Below are 12,723 nucleotides of genomic sequence, written 5' to 3' on the forward strand. Positions count from 1 at the left end.
CAGGAGATCTTTCTTGAACTTTTTCCTTCCAGACTTCAAAAGGGGTAGGATAGGTGCTACAGTAGCAGTTGGAGTAAATAGGGGAGATGGAAAGCACCATGGAGGGAGAGGGCAACACATTACAATAAAAGGGGCACACAAATAGAAAGTGAACAATTCATATCAATACACTTATTTTCATTCATATTGATAGAATCATTCTCAGTCAGGCTGTATACTGGATTGGTTGTAGACCCACCTGTAAATACAATGGAATAGTGGGGGTGTTCTTGGGCAGACTAACAGATTTACCAGAAAGCCACTTTCACCATGGTCACTGCTGACTGAGTTTGGGCCTTAAATACTTCAAGTGCTTTTATGACTATTCTCTCCCCAACATACCTCATAAATGCACTACCCTATTGCTTTAGCACACAGCCACTTCCCTTTGCTTGGTTACACCATGTACCATTAGCTGAATGCCTCAGGCCTAAGTAATCAAACTGTAAATTGATCGACATGTGTGCTCAAAGCAGAACCTTACATTTCTTACTTCTATGGCATATCAAAGAGACTGTTTTTTATGTTTACTTGCAATGACCTACTCCTTACATTATCTCGCCAATGCCTCAAGTTACTTCTTTGTGCCAGAATCCTTTATATAAGCACCATATAGCAGGATGCCTATCGTCTTGTCACCCATCCTTGTTGCATCAACATCTAACTCTTGGAAAGCATCTGCTATCAAATTAACATGTGAAAGAAATACAAATGGGGCAGCACACACCCTTGCCCTACCCCATTGAAAGCATTAAAATAGTCAGTACATTCCCTCCTTTGTCTATACCATTCTCGTGCCATGTTATTTGTATATGAACTATATAATTGCCCATAACTAATCAGGAATGTTTAATAACTAAGTCCACAGTTTTGCAATCACAACCGTATCAAAAGGTGTTTTAAAATAAATATAAAACAGATATAAAAGCATCTTTTTTGTATGCAATATTTGTGCAATAATGCACTTGAAACATGGTTCTAGTGTCCCTTTGTTCTTCCAGAACACCACCTGAAGATCGGTTATCAATTTATTTTCTTCTGTCACTACTCCAATCGTAATATTTTACCATAGATTTTCACCATACAGTCAATCAGGGAAATTGGGCGATAGTTCTCAAGAGAGTCCCTATAACCTTTTTTTTGTAGATGCCACTATTTCGAGACATAGCCAACTCTTCGGGACTGTTCCTGTGCTATTTATTAAATTGAAAAGGGTTTGCAAAATTGGCCACCAGATTATTATTAATCTTGTAAGTAATATGTAGGGCTGCAAAAAATAGTCAGAGGAGCCACATATCAATTTTAATGATTTTGATTTGTGTGTATGCATCCGTGGACCTGGCACAGGTCTACACACACAGGAAGGGGCTTCCAGATTGGCTAGATGGAAGACAGTCAATCTAGTTGTTCTTTAGTGCGCTAACATTTTCTAAAGGTTTGCCATTGGGGCCTGTGGACATTTAGCAAGGTGGAGCTGCACCAACTATAAGGGGCCTCTTGCTACCTTCATAGGATCACACTTACTGTAGGGAGGGGTGGCTACAGAGGGTTCAATATTCCCCAACCAAATGCCTTTGATGTTCGGTGGTCCATGGGTCACGAACAGAATATCTTGGTCACTAGCTAGCCAGGGGAGAGAACAGCCACCAACAAGAAAATGCATTTTTGATCTTGTGGCCCATCTGGGTATTTCGGCTTTATCCAGGTCTCAGACATGGCTTGAGTCTGCCAGATACAGTTTGTGGTGCAAAGACCTTCAGTGTCGCCACAGGAAGGCCTGAGAACAGGCTCAGTGGTCAATTCGGGATGCTGGATGAGACCAGGGAAATGGCCACAGAATTAGCCACAACTTGGTCCCAGGGGCCATCTTGGGTATCTCTTTGGTCATGAGGAATTGCCAATATAGGTCACTTGAGGAATACCATAGCATGGAAAAAAGCCATGCTCCAGACATACTTTGCCCAAATCATATGCTATAACCAGTGGCCACATCATGTGAATTGGGGGTGCCCAGGGCATGTACGCTACGAGTGTATTAGGGGGTCTAGTGTCCACTGGTGCAGGAAGGAAAGAACCAGAAGACTGGCATTTTCTATCTATGCCCCGAGACTCTGGGGCCTTCTCCCAGTCAACACCAGACTCCCTCACTTCCACAGCTCATTAAGGAGCCCAAGACTCTCATCTTTAAGCAATGTCTCCTCCCTAACACCAAGGTCCACATAACCTGCACACACCACATAACATGAGACTGGTTGATCTGCTTGCCCCTCTTTCCTGCCCTGGTATCTTGTAGACCCCTTGCTGCCAACTTGCTACGCTTCCACTTCACCCATTGCCACCAGCTCCCCCTTGCAGTAATCCCTTGTAATCTGCTTCCTTCACTCCATACTTCCCCCTATGACTTGTAAAGCACTCTGTTGCTTCCCAGCGCTAGGTCTGTGCTCAATAAATACAATAATAATAATAATAATAATAATAAAAATAATGGAATGTTGAACCTCTTGTAAACATGCCACTGCAATGGCCAGTGGCTACCTTGGGTGGCTTTAGGGTCCATAAACTGTGGCTACATTAGGTGGTCTGGGCAGAGGGCATGCCAATATTCCTGAAAAATGTTTGTAGTGCCTATAGGCCATCACCAGTGGCCAATGTGGAAATCTCAGAGATGCTCAAGCCATGGCTGAAGACCATGTCTCATGAAATCTCGCCACTAGGTATGGTCTCAGACCCCGGCCATTGGCACCATAGGTCACGCTTAATATGACCTTTGACAAATTTGGCACCAGCCATTGCTATCAGACATGGCCTTTTTTCCACTTGGGGTGACTTTTGGGGGAGGGGGAGCAGGTCATGGAAAAAACCTACATCTAATGGGCACTGTCAAAAGATAAACAAGATAAACAAATATCTCAGCCAACCTCATGGCCCTGCCAATGTGACAAAATTACTACTGCTTTGGAGGAGCACATGGATGAGTAGAGGCTAAACTGGCCACCTTGCCCCACACCACTACTAAACCAACAGTTATCCCAATCATAAAGACACAGCCTGACAGGTAAACCTCCTGGTCTTTTGTGGTAATGTTGGCCGAGGGTAGGTTAAACTTTCAGGAGGTATATGAGATGATAACAGCAGCAACCCAAACAGCAATATTACAAAGACTCCAAAATAAAATAATTAATGTCCAATCAAGGTTTTATAATAATATAGATACTTCACTTGAACAATTAAATATGCAATCAACTGAGTAAAATCACTTAACAAAAACCTACCCCTCTAGAAAGAATACAGAGAATACAGACGGTTGAGTAGTATGGCACTCTGGGTATGTGTGCAGGGGTGTTCAGGCAAGAAACTGCAGAAATGCCAAGGTTCAAAGGATATGTTCTTGAAGAATATGCTGAACACGGGGGTTTAAAAATGACTATGGCCCTCATTCCGAATTTGGAGGTAAGGGAAAAACGATGCCGGTAAAGCATTACCGGCATCGCTTACCGTTACGGGCTATTCTGACCAACCAGACCGCTATTAATGGCATCGTAAAGTACAATGCCGTCAATAGTGGTCTGGGCGTGTGCACGCGACACACCATGTTAGCATTAGCGGCATGCTGTAAACCGGAGATGATCACAAGTGAGGCGGACATGCAAATAACGGCCTCCTGAAGGCCAAAAAAGTGCATACCGGCATGGTGTAAATACCGGCATCACCGACCAGACGTAAAGAACCCGGAGCAGTGTTTCCAAGTGCCACAGGTGTACAAAATCAACACAGGTGGAGGCAATGGAGTCAGGGCCAGTACAAAAGGAGCACACCCACACAACACACCCCCTCCCACACCAAGATGATACCAATAGTAGTAGCATTACTGGAGCTGGAGGCCCTGCTTGCAATGCCACAACAACAACAACAGCCGCCACCAAAGAGGAGACCCAGGAGGAGAAGGAGGGTGAGACAGGCCCAGCATGCCCCACCAGTGCAGCCACCCTTACCACCCCGGCAGCCCCCAATCACTTGTATCAGAGCCAGTCCATTCAACCTAACCCCTGAGCAGATTCACACCCTGTACCGGCTTGACCGGGAAACCATCACCACCATAGTGGACCTGATACACAACGACATTGTCAGCCTCATAGAAATACGCACTGCCATCCCCCCTCTACTGAAGGTGGTGTCTGTGCTCCACTTCCTTGCCACAGGCACCTACTATCACACAGTGGGGCACATGCATGGCCTATCACAATACTTATTTTCCCGGATACTGAACCAAGTGCTGGATGACCTCCTCAAGAACACAAGGGACTACATATCCCTACCACGGACTCCCCTGGAGATATTCCATACAAAAGTTGCCTTCCATGCACTGGCAGGCATGCCAAATTGTGTAGGTGCCCTCGACTGCACTCACGTGGAGTTGGTGGTCCCGCATGGCATGGAGGTGGTGTATCGCAAACGCAAGCAATACCACTCCATCAATGTGCAGATGGTATGCAACGCCAGCAAGATCCTCACACATTGCTGTGCCAGATATCCCGGATCAACTCATGACTCTTTGGTCCTGCGGAACTCAACGCTACCACGCTACATGGAGCGAAATGCTGGACGACGTGCCTGGCTGCTTGGTGAGTTGCCTGACTGGTCCATGGCAGTGCATCAGGGTTGTGAGGTGGGTGGCTGAATACTCCACCCGGGTAGGAATGGGGGGGATGCATATTCCACCTGGGTGGGAATGGGGGGGTGCATACTCCACTTGGGTCGGAATGTTGAGGTCAGTGCACGATGTGCACATCACCAAACACTGTGGCCCAAAGCAACTGAAACGGTACATGACAACCAAATACCATAGTGATGAAGTAAGGCCGACACCTATCACTAAATGACTAACAGGTAACCAGCCCACATCCCACAACACATGCACCACTCATCAGTGAATTTACTCCAACACTGCTGTATGCCTATACGATGCACGTGCAACAAGATGTCAGTGCGCACCATGAACCATCTTGAAGATGCAACCCACACCATAGGTCCATTGCACAAGACACATAGCGGGACCTGAAATGAGCTCAATGCATCCGGGACATGTGATTGTGGGCACAAATTACCTGCACCCATGTGAGACTAGTACAGTTGTCCAACATGAATGTGCGAACATTTACCTTCATTCCCCTCTCATGCAGGTGATGGTGGCTATCCCTTGAAGCCGTGGCTCCTGACCCCTGTCCGAAACCCACAGAACAGGCATGAGGAGGACTACAATCGTTCCCATACCCCTACACGTGTGGTAATTGAGCAGACCTTTGGCCTGTTGAAGGCATGATTTCGCTGCCTCAGTTGGTCGGGTGGGGCACTCCTCTACAGCCATGAGAAGGTGGCCAAGATCACCATGCATGTTTAATGCTGCACAATATGTTCATCCGCCGGAACGTGCCCCTGCCCCCTGACATGGAACTGCTACCACCTGATGATGAGGAAGGGGAGGAGGAAGAAGTGGCAGGACCTCATCACGGTGCCGATGCACAGGAGGGACGTGCTGTGTGGCAGTCAGTGATCACACAATATTTCTGACACACAAGTCAGCAGAGGGTGGCATAATGTTAGGACGTAGGGCACTGGGTGTGGGGATACATGTACACTATGCACTGTGCTAGAATAAATGACACATGCGCAATGATGAATGTCCACACTGGTTATTTTTTTGTAACACAACCAGTGTATTCAAAGTGAAAATATGAACGTGACTAACAAACCCTCCACCACCCTCACCCACCTCCCCCCACAACTCCCCCACACACCCTCACCCCATTCCCCCTCCCCCCACAACTCCCCCACACACCCTCACCCCCTCTCCCTCCCACCATAACAACCCCACACTAGTCCCATAGGGTCCAGGTAGCCCAGATGAGGCTGCCAGTACAGTTACTCTGCGCTCCCAGAGCCAGGGGTAGACATGTGCTGTCGGCGCTGCGTACGGAGCGACTGACAGAGCGGGCTGGTCTGAGTGGAGTTGCTCGTGGATGATGTGTCCTCATGCTGAGGCTGTTGGCGGGTAGGAGCAGCCTCCAAAGCATCCGCTATGCGGCCGAGCACCTCGCAGAGGCAGTTAGTGTTTTCGGTTATGGTCTGGCCCAGTGCCCTCAAGTCCGCACGCCACTCCTCCCTGGCCTGCCGATTGTCCTGCGCAAATTTCAATATCAAGGCAGAGAGCTGGTCACCCCGTTGTGCTGCTGCGGCTGAACCAGTGGCCCTGTTGGGGATCGGGCTGCCATGTCCTGCGGGCGCCTCTTCCACGGGACTGTATACAGGACTGCCATGTCCCTGAGTCTGTTCTTGCCCAGACTGCTCTGGTGTGTTATCACCAGAGTCACTGAAGGATACCTGGGGGGTAGAGAAATCTGCAGGGGTGTTGACTACTTCCACAGGTTCGTCCTCAATAGTGCCCCAGATGTCTTTGGGCCTGTCCTCAACTTCGAGGGGGGCCGTGGTTGCCACCTCCCCAGCCACACTGGACTCCTCCGACCGTGGCGTTGGGCAGGTGTCTGCAGGCAGTGCAGGGAGAAGTGGGGTTGGTGCACCCGCCACGGGCCTTGCTGGTGCTGGTGGTATTTGTACCAGTGGTGGCTTCCTCACTGGGACATGCCGGCCCCTGCCTTGGCATCTGGAAGTGGAGGGACAGTTGCTGTCCTGGTCCTCACTGTCATGCTCACTGACTGTGGGGGTGAAAGAGGAACGGCATGAGTGATGTTTGGATAGCCAACATACATACATTGGTACAATTGCACATCCACACAATTGTGGGTAATCGGCATTTGTGTAGGGAACGGCAGGTCATTCCATAAATGGGTGGTTAATGCAGGCATCTGTCGGTGTCACTCATGTTGGGCAGGTACTGTGCTGTCTAACATGCACACTGTTTACATCAAGGACCCTGTGTGCCTCATGGAATTTGCAGCTTTGAGTGGTATGTGTCATGTACGTTACGGCCTTGCACCAGGCACTGGCTTGGGTCTCACTTGCTTCGGCATAATTTACAGGGGGTGTGTGTGTGGCCGACCATGGTGTCACTCTTTGGCCAGACGTTAGCAGTGACTTTCATCACATTTGGCTTTTCAGTTTTTACTTTGGACACTCACCTCCATAAGTAGATGACGTGGCACCACACTCCATTTCTCCGACCCCTTTTATGGATTCGGCCCCTATCATGCTCGCTCATGTCTCCTCCCAAGGTGTCAGCTTGATTGGAGAACCTGGTCCACCTCCGGTCTACAAGGCCTGAGCACGGTTAGCAGAAAGGATGTTTCGCACCCTCAGCCACAGGTCATCACACCTTTTGCGGCAATCCTTGACGGTGTGGGGGGCGTTGCCCACTGCGCTCACCTTCTGGCATACCAGTGCCCAGATTTCTTTGTTTCGCAGCACAGCCTCCCTCATCATGTTGCTGCTAAACACAGTCCCAGCATGCTCGTGTAGGGTGTCCACGAGCATTTGAAGCTCATCTTGGCTGAACCGCTCCTTTCAGAGGCCGGCAGATCCCTTTTTTGGTGCTTTAGGCATTCCTGGGTGCTCGTAGGAACTTTCCAGTCAATCACCAGTGTGCCATGGCTCCTGTGTGGTGAGGATGGCAATGGATTGTGTTTTTAAAGATGGCCGCCGCGCTCCTTCCCGTTCCGGTGCGATGACGCTATTTCCGGTTCCGCAATTTAACGGTGACTGTAAATAGCGGTGACCACTATTTACAGTCATCGCTAATGCCGCATTGGACTATGGCGGAAGTGTTGTCTATGGTGTGATTCATGCCGGTAGGGGGTTTTTTCAGGCCCTTTTGCGGCATGGCGCTAGGTCCCTTACTGGCATGGCGCAAAGCTTGTGCCTTCGAACTCGGAATAGTACGCTTTTAGTGGGCTGCTGCCAGCTCAGACACGCTATTTGCGCCATGCCGGTAAGGGACAGTACTTACCTCTGAACTCGGAATGAGGGCTTATGCCTCAGAAAGAGGTGCATTGGTAAAGGGCCTCTTACCAGTGCCTCATTTTTGTCTAGGGATATTTTAAAGTGTTGAGTCAGACTTCTTGGTGCTTTTCAGTGGTCGAACCAGGTGATGATAGGAGCCACGCTGATTCAGTGGCATGTCTGCATAGAGACAGGGCTCTATGTGTTTTGAATCCGCATTTGAGACAATGTGGTTTGATGGGTTACACACATTTGGGTTGGTCAGGTTGAGACGATGTTGGGTCAAAATGATTGTTCCACTTGGTCAAGCTGAAGTGTGACACAATGACTTCCAGTGGTTCGAGTTGGTGGCACAGTCAGGTCTAGATGGTGTCTTGATGGATCAAAGCGATGGTCGATGATGCAGTGAGTGAGGTGCCTCTAGAGCAGTGAGCCAGGATTCCAGTCGAGCCAGTGATGACCACTACTGGTGTGAGATAGCATTGCACCGGTTTGAAGATGGATGCAGCGGTTCAACGATGCAAAAGAGTGCCAAATGCAGTAGCAAGGATCTTGTTTAGATTCTAAGATGACAAGCACATTCTAGGCATCTTGAAGGTGGCCTGAAGCAACAACACACGATTACAGGCTGCTTTGGACAACACAGGTTGATCTGAAACTCAATCCAGGGGATCTAGTTCAAGAAGAGTCCCTTCTTGCTATGCACTCTAGTCCAAGAAATATGGCTGGCACCTACAGGGTATCCTTCACCCCCAGTGGGAGTCTGGTTCCAGTGCAGCTGGCAGAGTCACAGGCCTTGGTCCACCGCAGTTCACTCCCAATGTTCCCTGACAATGTTTATGGGAGAGAGCTCTCCTCTGCTTTGGATGCCTTCTGCCTTCACCTCTATATCATAGGAGTTTGGAATGGACTGTATTCCCAGCAAAGGTCCACAAGTGTGCTGTTTTTCTTTTGTCCAAAATTGAATCAAGGAAGCAGTGGGAGTTCCCCTCCTAATAAAGACAGAATTCCACAGGAAATTGTCTCCAAACAAGCCTGTGCTGGCGTACAGTTCCTGTTGCTGGAACAAGTGAACCCTGTCCTATTACATCATACACAGTGTGCCTTGTTCTGCAGGAAATGGATGGGAAAGGAAAGAAGAGAACTTTAACCGAAAACCAACATGGTAGAACCCCTTCTCAGGTCCACCTTCCCTCTCTGATTACTCTAACTCATCCCCCTCTACAAGCCTGCCAACTTCACATGCCCTTTGGTGTGTAACATCCTGGTTTGAGTCTGACCTTTTTATGTGAGTGCTCCTTTGAAACAGGGTTCCCAAGAGATCTCCTTGTAATACATCCTGTGCCCTGAGGAGAGGTGTGACCCTGTCTCTGGGAGGAATCAAAAGAAGACAGCATCATTGCAGTGGCATCGCTGACCTGGGCTCACAGAGTTGAAACGTTCATGATATTGAACTATGGTGGTTTAACAATTGTGTGTTCTTAGCAGTTCACACCATAACCATGTTGACTAATTCTCAGAGATTAGCTGCAAGTTTCAGAAGGCTGGTGTAGCAAATATAGATGCATGGGTTATGCTTTTGGCATGAAGCTTTTATGAAAGGGGGTCTGGTTAGCAGACCTCCCTTTCAGAAACAGAATTATCCACATAATTGTGTTTATTTCAAAAAAGGTAGCAGGCGCTCCTCTCCAGAAAGAACATGGCATGATAACCTGTTCTGAGATGAGAGTTTGCAGCACACACTTTTTGCTCACTGTACCTTTCACAGATGGGAAATATCCATTTGCATATCAGTCTTTGTCCCGCCCACATGGGCAGTCTAGCACCGAAATGCTACGGCAATTCCTCTCTGAACAAGAGTACCAAAAGCAACCCCATACACGTGTTTCAGCCTTGTTGGGCCTCATCAGTGAGGTGAAGCTTTGCCTCTCTGAGCACAGTGAGCAGGGAGTCCACGTCTGGTCGCCCCCAGGTAACTCAGGGTGACCAACACCAAGTTCCTTGCAAATATTTCAAAAAGGTAGCAGGCGCTCCTCTCCAGAAAGAACAAGGCATCATAACCTGTCCTGAGATGAGAGTTTGCAGCACATGCTTTTTGCTCACTGTACCTTTCACATATGGGAAATATCCATTTGCATATCAGTCTTTGTCTTGCCCACATGGCCAGTCCAGCACTGAAATGCTATGGCAATTCCTCTCTGAACAAGAGTACCAAAAGCAACCCCATACACGTGTTTCAGCCTTGTTAGGCCTCATCAGTGAGGTGAAGCTTTGTCTCTCTGAGCACAGAGTTTATTAATTGAATTCAAAGACGCCATGGCGTTAAAACCCTCATTAGATGACATCCTGTCACAGCCAGAATGTTAAAATATATAAGAAATAAGTCCCACAGATGCTTGGAAAATTCAAGGTTTAAAGGGATTGTATGGTTAGTTTCCATTGCCAGTAACAGCTAGATTTAAGCACAATTTGGATTGTTATGAGCAGTGCCATATTATCCATTAGGCCAAGTAGGCACTGGCCTATGGTCCCCACTGCTTTTAGGGGCCTCATGACAATGCATCAAAATAAAGAGGTGCAGAAAAATAAAAACGTATTAGGAGATCATTTGTGAGGGGGAGCCAAAAGATTTCGACTGCCTAGGGGCTTCAACAGGGTTTAATCTGACACTGGTCATGAGCAGTGCATGATTTTGAATGAATATGCCTGCTTTAGGATGCAGTGCCAGAGTTATTTATTTTTGTCTTGATTCTCTATCTCTGTCTCTTTCTCTCGCTATAGTAATTCTGCTGGTAACGTAGTTGTGATACAAATATTCTGTTTCTCTCTGTCATCACATTTCTGCTCTAGAGCAGTTATTTATGTACCAGTTCTTCAATAGTCATAGAATGTGTGCATTTGCTACCTTTGTGGCTGCTAACACTATTATTCTTATTATTATCTTCTCTTCTTGTTGAGGTGCCTGCTATATTTGATATATATTGAAATGTAAATAGTGTTTTGTCAAATTGCAATTAAATAGGTAATGATTTGAGATAAATCATCAATCAGTGATCGAAAAACAGACTGTCAGTTATTTAAGAGGGCAGACAATAAATACATTTTCAGCTGTGTAAGAAAATTATGTAGAGAAGTATTGGAGCGAACAGATAGAGGAAGAGTGTTCCAGTGATTTGGAGCTCGTAAGGAGAATGTGCGAAAGGGAGATGAGGCACAGGAAAGTGTTGGAACTGAAAGTGGTGTAATAATTGAGAGTGAAGAGTGCGAGAGGGAGTGTATAAAGTAATAAGGGAAAAGAGATACGATGAAGTGAGGCCATGGATACATTTATAAACGATACCAAGGAATTGTAAAAGAAGGCATGAGTCAAATGAGAGAAATGAAAAGGTTCAAAGAGCAGAAGTAATGGAAGAGCAAAATGGTAAAGAGAACATAAGGTGAATAGCTGAGTTATAAACCGACCGAAGTGGGGGGATAAAATGAGAAGCAGGGAGACCAACCAGAGAGTTGAGCAGTAATCAAGATGAGAAAAGATGAGGGAGGTGATTAAAAGTTTGAGAGCATGAAAAGAAATGAATGCACAGGTCGAATATTATGCAGATGAAAACGACAAATACTGTTGTTCTTCACTTGCTTTGTCGGCATACATCCAATTCTCACATTGTCATTTCAGTCTTCAGTTTTGTTTTCTCTGCCTTTACATCAAGTGTATCATTGGACTTGCCCCCGGAATTATGTTCTCTTGTCTCTGTATATGTAACTATTCATACACTACTTTCATCTTCCTTTTTTTACCTGAGTGTTCCCCGTCTTCCTTACGTGCAATCTACTTTTTGGTATTTTGCTCCTAAATACTGTAATAATCTCCCTTTTTCTGTCCATTCCCCCCTTATGCTTTTTTCTTTCCATTTCTCCCTTAAAGCATCTTCTGAAAGCATTTCGTCTTACCTCTTCCTGAATTAAATTGATACTCCATGTGTGATCAGCTTGTAATAATTCCTACCGTTTTCTGACCATTTATTTAAGTCTGCACAGTACTTTAGAGCCCTTATAAATCCAAACAACTAAATAAATAAATAACATTTAAACTTTTGGAGCTGTATTGTTTTATGGTGCGACGATTACATTCCTTTAACAAAATATTAACGATATTTTAAATATGGCATCTGTAAATTGCATATATTATAAACTGCATGTATACCATATCATCTTTAAGTTTAATATGTCAATGAAGAACTCCGACTAAAGAATGTTACCTACCTTAGATAGGCACATCAAAATATTCTTTAAACAATTATACTCAAAGGCTTCCTATTGTATACTTCTGCATGTTGCCCATTTTCGTTGGCACTTTTAAAGTACATTTTCTAAGACTGTGCTAGAATCGCTGTAGATAATTGATGTAAAGCAAAAAAAAGGGAAGCAATTATTGATGTCCATGTTTGGAAGGTGCTGCATGACAATTTCCGCTTAGTGCAGGATTACGATGATTGGAGAGTGAGATGGGAGGGGTACCAAGACAGGGGTGTAAGATGTGGAAGAAAGAGATCTAGAGTTCCTTAATAGACGTACCTTGAGTGGGTGTTTACCGTTAGGTTCAGAGGACGGCAAACGCTCTGCACCCTGTCCTTCTCCTCACATTGTGAGCCAGCAGGGTGTAGTTGCCAGGGTGGAGTGAGTGGGGGCAGTTAGGAAATAACCTAGGACCGTGTACTGCTTGTATCCACTTAAATG

At 46.5% G+C, this 12,723-nt stretch overlaps 1 protein-coding gene across 1 annotated transcript in view; it reads left to right on the forward strand.

Moving 5' to 3' along the window:
* Positions 1-12,723, forward strand: part of GUCY1B1 (guanylate cyclase 1 soluble subunit beta 1) — a 725,186-nt gene that overhangs the window by 710,233 nt on the left and 2,230 nt on the right. The gene's annotated exons all lie outside the window — the stretch shown is intronic.

The sequence above is a fragment of the Ambystoma mexicanum genome, chromosome 6q (assembly GCF_040938575.1).
Source record: "Ambystoma mexicanum isolate Mex_15411 chromosome 6q, UKY_AmexF1_1, whole genome shotgun sequence".
In the NCBI taxonomy this organism is placed as follows: Eukaryota; Metazoa; Chordata; class Amphibia; order Caudata; family Ambystomatidae; genus Ambystoma; species Ambystoma mexicanum.